Consider the following 7,443-nt stretch of genomic DNA (forward strand, 5'->3'; position numbering starts at 1 on the left):
GAGGAAGCAATTTTTACTGTGATTATCCTAGTTGATGGGGGGCTTCGACTCCCAGACTCCCCAACACTTTCTCAGAAATCCAATTCGAGTTACATTTTACCTAAAAATGTGGTTTGGTAGCCTACAGATAATTCAACTTTAGTGGTTGCGTGTGAAATAACTTATTTACCGGATCGCTCAAAATATTCAACTTGTCAAACTGGACCTTTGTTAACATTAGTTGAGTAACCCTGGTGTAATGTTTTTTCAAGAGCACGATGCCCTGTAGTGTATCACAGCAGGGGATGACTTTTCCAGCAACCTTTCGATTTTCATCACAACTTTGCTATTCCACCGCTGAATTGTTATTTATTGTGCTCAATTCAAGTCAATGGAGATTCTAAATAGTTGTATATCTTTTCACAATTTGCATCCGGCCCGCAGCTGTTAATCTCGCAGCAATCCGGCCCTCAGAGAAAAAAGTTTGGTGACCCCTGAATTAGACTATCTTGTATCTATTGTTGGATCTCACGGTCGTTCAACGTTGTTTTGATAGACGTGTGAGCAATTTTTTTCGTGCCACAAAGTGAAATATAACACCACACTATTGTTTTACAGCTCCTGTCTGCGCTACTGGGTGTATTCACTTACATGGGTTTAACGCAGGCCTAAAATATTCTGATTCCGTCGTATTTGACACAAAAAAGGTTTTCAGAGCTTATTTCAATACAAGGATATTTGTATTCTGACTATGTACCCGATCTTATCTGTGTAGCAGCAAAAATATTGTTTAATTTATTTATCCGTATGTTCTATTGTAATTATCCTTTTCTAATCTAGCATTTCATTGAGTGCAGAAACGAAGACAATCCTACCTAACACTTAATTTGTCTTCATTGTAGGCTTATTAGGCTAATAACGCTAAAGGCTACTTGGCCTTATTTCATAATTCTTTCCTTTATTTTGAGCCTTTCTCTTCTTTTTGACGACTAGACTTCAGCTGTAGGTGATATTATTCGTTGCATATTTCCAAACTTTCAAAGATGGTTTTTCCATCTCCTCCACATTGCAATATGAACTCATTTTTTCAAATTCACAAGGCATAGTTACAAATGTTTATTGTTTTGATTGGGTAGTTGTCACGAAACAAAGTGTAGGACATCAGCTTGCCGAATGTCAAGAAGGTTCTGCACGTTCACAAATTAAGCATCTTGTCTAAGTTATGACAGAATAAACTTTTTAATTCACTTTCTAAAAAGCTAAAACAGACGACTATTCTGTCTACCTTAAAAGTCACCGCCAAATATTTAGATTAACTAACAGTTCATGCTAGACCGGACAGATAAACTGACAAGGCAGAAAGTTCCGCATTCACAACATTCTTCTTCAATAGATCGGAAATTGATATCATGAACACTTATGCTGTGCGCTTGCCGGTTGCCACGACGAAGAACTACAAACAACATGCATGAATCGTCGTAAGACAGTGAAGTGTAAATGTCCAACCGATGGTCGGGGATGAAAAGTGCTTTTTCGTCAAATTGAATGCGCAACTTAAAACTTTTTTTAATTAGTCTTCAAAACAGAAATGTGCAGTAGGCATCAACAGATCAAAGCGATTTTTCAATATCATTACGCCAATTTTTAAAGTTGCATGCAGTCAGTGTGCCATAGCTTGTGGCTGATCCAGGGGAGGAGGGCGATTGCTCCCACTTAAAACACAAAAAAATAACTGTATTTACGGTGTTTTTGCAAGATCGAATTAATGTACAGCTACACTCACTAGCGTACGCAAGGGGGGGGGGGGCATTGGGCCATGCCCCCCACTCCCCTTAAAAATGTTTTAGTAGTTAACGACGTAGATTAAGGCATTTAATATGTTTTGGATTGCACTGTCAAAGCAATTAACAATGTTGTTTTATAGACTAAGCCAATACGAAATACATGGCCCAATCCACCTACCCCACCCCAGGTATGCCAATGTAGCATAGTGTTCTGTAAGCCTATTATAGTGAGAAAGAAATGGATAAAGTCTAAACTAAAACCATACTGGGATATCATGAAGACGTCTGGGATATCAATGGCCAGTGGCGTAGCCAAGGGGGGGTTTGGGGGTGACAACTCCCCTTTTAGCACGCGTGTGACGTCACGATACTGAGAATGATGCTTTCAGTCTCTTTATGCTTGGGAATGATGCTTTCAGTCTAAAAAAACTTGCCTAATTTTAAACAAAACTGCATTAAAAGAGCGAGTTTTTCCAATGCCAAACATTCAAACATCTCAGCTAGGAATTAGCAGCAAGAAAACATAGAGATTTAGCTTTATTTCCGAAAAATGCCGAAGAAAACATGATCTTATCCTTTTGCTATGCCGCCTGACAGCACCATTTTACAGGAATATTCATACCCACATTTTTGTTAAAAATGCTCTCAGAATGCACCAAATTCAAAGTAATTTTTCAAAATTTTCTGGGGGAGGCCCCCCAGACCCCCCGCCGCTGGGTGTCGTCTTAAGCGAAAACGCCGTCGGGCTTCGTCCGCTGGTCGTCAAACCCTCTCTTTCAAAATTCCTGGCTACGCTACTGTCAATGGGCCCCCCCTTGAGAAATCCTGCGTACGCCACTGGCTACACATCATTGTGTTTTCTTGACTCCCTCGCTAAAACTACTTGCTGAATCTGCCCCTGGCCATAACCGTTAGCTACCAATAGTAATATGCATCCTGTAAGTGAACAAATTTTCTTTTAAAATTTCCCAAACTGCTAAAGGTACGAGGCGCTAATACAATTGAACTTTGGATCCATGTAATGGTATATAATAAATTGAGCAGACAAGAATTTGGGAAAAACTTTTAGCAATTTTCAATCCTGTTTTCTGCACGTATATTGATCCACTGCTGAATATTATAGCTGTCAGACACACATTTGCTCAGTGTCATGTTTGTTTTTGAAACGCTTTTCAATGCGTCTTATTTAATTTTAAGAATATTTCCCGTTCATTGCTTGTCATGAAATGAACAATTAGATTTACTTCGATTGAAAAATCGCCTCAGACAGCAAAATCCGCCATTTTTGCATTGGTTTAACGTCTGTAGACGTTGAACTAATGTAATATGACAGATTTTGTTGTTTGGGGGCTGACTCTTCGGCAGAAAAACGGAATTGATACTCAAGAGGTGGGTTACAAAAGTGTTGCCAGTCTACATACTATGCAAATCAGTTGGAAACGCAAAAAAACAACTGGGAGTTAATGTTATCATAATTTATAATATGCATGCCAACAAAAGATGTCATTTTTATCGTTTCAACGTCAGGCGATATTAAATCGATGTCAAAATTGCAACTTTTGCTGAGTGGAATAATCACTATTCCCGTAGGCGACAGTAACATCGGCATGGTACTGTAGTTTCACTCAAAGTTTCTTCCATTGTCATTATACAAGTCAAGTGATTGAACTGTTAAGTTTGCCTTGCTTCTGTGCATGCTTGCGCTGTGTTATGACTGAGCCCATTGGAGTCGCAACAAATAGTCACATCCGCCCGATAGCTCAGTTGGTTAGCGCGTGACTTCATGAACAAAGAAGCTTCAAGATCACGCGGCGCAAGTTCGACTCTCGGGGTGTGCGCTTGAGCAACGCATTATAAGCATTATGAGCAACTCTCCATTCAGCGGCACCTACGGATAGAATAATTTCCCGGAAACAACACTTCAACAACCGGAAATTTCACTCTGTCAATCTCGGTAACCGGCCCTGCAGCAAAATCCTATACAAGTATGCGAAACTACCAGGAATAAACTATCAAGGCTTTGCCAGTGCGAGGATAAAGATTCAAAACCAACCAACAAATATTTTGTTGAAGTAAATCGATGTTTCAGGTATAAAAGTAAGTTTTGTGAGATTTCGTAGATTTTGTTTAGCAAATATTCTATTAAAACTATTCTCATTGTTTTGATAATAATAAAGTAGTTTATCAGAGGTACTGTATAATTTAGCAAAGCAACTCCACCTGCAACGCTAAGCCATATAATGGGCTAGAGTCCGCTAGACTAAGCTAGAAATGGTAAATGAGATCAGGTATAATGATATCAGGCAAATAAGATTATAGCACTTTTTTAATACTAAAGCTTGTTGATTAGCCTTTGTGACGTCAGCCGCAGTTTAATTTAAAACGAAGCGGCACCAGGGATTGCATTCATTCAATTTCAAGGGATAGCACTAAAGATGAAAACAGTGTAGTTTTCGATAATGACTTTAGCATCTACATTTTGAGCTCTTTATTATTTAACAAGACCGGGTATGTTTGTAACTATTTAGTATTTTAGTTAATTAATCTACCTTTGAGGTGGTGACTTTTCCAATACTTTTGGCAATGAGCTTTCGAAAACTGAGCAAACTTTTCAAAGATATAACTGTTTCTTTCATTCATGTGCATAAGCCTACGTACTTTACCAAAGGCTGGACCAAGAAAAGCAAATAAAATTTAAACAAAAACATTGGTTTAACCGACTCCACTATCTGACCACAATTATCATTGCCACAACTATAGAATTCAGTGGACGATGATACTAGATTGATCCAAGACCTGTCTTTAAACCTCTGTCATTACTTTGGAACTAAACTGAAAGTATCCGTTTTCTAATAGTTAACAAAAGTTTTGGTTGGTTTATAAACACGGTTGGTTTTTCCTCAAGCTATTCATGACATATTTTTATTTCATTTCTACCTTCACTATTTTGTTGTTTTTATTATAGTCTGACGGTATTTTGCAGTGTATCCTGTATTCCAGTACCTAACAAAGATTTCTTCATCGCTAAAGTACTATAATCTTACAACAAGCTCAAAAGTAGCTTCATATTTATAATACCGGCTGCTGTATCAATGCGATCGAACCGCTTTATTAGCAATGGTGTGAGTTTTCATGCATACGCATTTTTCTTTGTCATCACAAACCTATTCTCCTCTCTACTGTGGTAAAAGCAGCCACGATAATTAAAAAATGCTTATCTTGATGCAACGACAAGAAATCTATCAATGCCTTTATGAAAATTCTCTTCGTACTCCACTGTTAGCTTACAAACGGCCATTGAAACACCAATTTTAAGCAGGAGAATATCAACCGTAGTCATATGAATTTTTCTTGCTTTATGTTTGACTGCAATAAAGGTAGACTACAAGGAAGACCGGTTGCAAATTAGATAATAATTTCCTAATGAAAAGTTCTTTCACTTGGCCATATTGTTGTAGCTATACTAAGCTGGACACTCTGTCAGAGTATCAGTAGGGGCGTAGCCAAGGGGAAGCTTTGAGGAGGGGCGATCGCTCTCCTAAACTTTTATATTGCCCCTCCAAAAAGTTTTAATATTATTGTAATGTTTTAATACTATTATAATTTATATTGAACAACGTTTGACCCCAAAACTTTCTTTTTCTCCCCTAAAATTTTCTTTCTATCTACGTCACCGAGTAGCAGCCTACATTGGGAAGATATTAGCTATTCTTGGGTTTAACATGGATAAAGTAGTTTGCCTACATTTTCCGTAGTACATAGTTGAAATGGGTTTATAAATATAACAGTGTTGTGCGCGTCAACAAAATAAATTGACGGCGTCAGCGTCAGCGCGAATTGCCCAAAACCTTTATGGCGTAAATTACTGTGTCAGCTCTTAAAGAAATTGACGACGTCAGCGGTAATTTCTAGCGCTATTTTAGCCAGGGTGTCACAAAACGGAAGTATTTCGATTTACCAAGTTTAAGTTAACAATAGCTATAAATAAAGAGCATTGTGTTTTGAGACTGTATTGTAATTAGCTGCTTAGCTTATTAGTTATTTCCTTGTAGAAACACAAGCATTTTAAAATGTTTGTCTGACATTCTGCTGCGTTTGGGACGCATATTGTCCTTTCCAAATGAAAACGGTTATCATGAGCCAGATGTCATCATCAAAAGAGCCATAGTGTATAACTGTATATGGCTCGAGATGTCATAGGTTCCCGACCTCTGGGATAGACCATCAACTGCTGGCATAGACAAAGGTTCTTTATCGTTAGTGCGCCATTCTTGTGTATTTGACTTCTAACAAGATTGGTTTTTGAGACTGTTTCGAGCTGCGAAAGACGATTTCGTCTTTTCTCGACTCAGATTAACCTAGGATACAATAACCAAACTTGAAGCTGCATGATTGGATAGACGAACAGCTGCCACAAAAAAAGATTGTTCATTGCTATCAGTCTGAAAGTCAAAACGTCAAACAAAATTTAACTCTCATTGTGAAACGAGGTTTTCTATGAAAACAAGCTTAAACAACTAAAAAATAAACTAACGGCGTTAGCCTCAGCGTTAACAAAAAGTTGACGCCGTCAACGTACAACACTGTAAATAGGTAATATAACTTATTTCAGTCGAAATAAAGAAACAATCATTTGAAAAATAATTTAGCATCTTTAAAAATTGTGAAAAACTCTGAATGTAGGCTAACTTATTTTGCAAAGAAATTTAAATCACACATGGTAATGGGCTATGAAATAACCTAAATATAAGGTAGTTGCAAATGAAAAGTTTAATAAGCTGCTTTTTAGAAAATCTTACTCATCTATAACCAACGCCCAATTCAGTTTGTAGCTGTAATTTGTAGGCTATCTATAACGCAACTGCCAGTTTAGAATCCAATATGTTGGCGGCAAATAGAGTTTGATTCCTCCAGTGCCCTGGGAATGCTGCAAAGAAGAACACAATGCTGACGGTATTTTCTGCGAGTGCCTCCTCTATAAAGCATTAAATGCGATGCACTGTTGGTTATCTACACTCTACAGCAGCGCTAAACGAACACACTGAACGGGCTTTCTACCATATGTCTTAATTTTTGAAAGACCTTTTTATACGAAGGAAAACCAATTCACTCATAGTCGAAACCGGAAAAGCTGCGACAAAGTTTAAGCTATTGCTCTTATGTCAACTTAGGATATTGAAGCTGAAATTCTTGCTTTTTCAACTCTATCTTACGTAGTCTATAGCCTTCTGCAGCATGGCGACTGTTATCGATTTTTAATACTTCTAAGGTATTCAAAATTGTTACTATAATGGTAGTTTACGTACATGACAGTAAAAGTAGTCTAAATTTGATAAACAATGCAAGCTATTTCTCAAACATTTCATTTATTTTCCTTTTTTGTGTTAACTCACTGTGGATAAAAAAAATGATTACGACTGTGCCAGTGTGATTGTTATATATTGATGTGAACGCAGCTTCACTTTCCATGAAATAGAGTAGGGCGAGGCTGAGTTCGCCTTCACATTAAGTTACGTAACCGGCGACCGTCGTGCTTTGTTATGTAACAGCACATGTGATCACGCTTCAGGCTCGTGGGAAGTTGAAAACAAAAATCTATCGTAGCGCGAATGACAAAAAGCGTATTGACGATACAGTCAACAACCTAAACTGCTTTTGCATCAACTGAAAGGGTTTACGA

This window comes from Aplidium turbinatum, chromosome 6, assembly GCF_918807975.1.
Source record: "Aplidium turbinatum chromosome 6, kaAplTurb1.1, whole genome shotgun sequence".
NCBI lineage: Eukaryota > Metazoa > Chordata > Ascidiacea > Aplousobranchia > Polyclinidae > Aplidium > Aplidium turbinatum.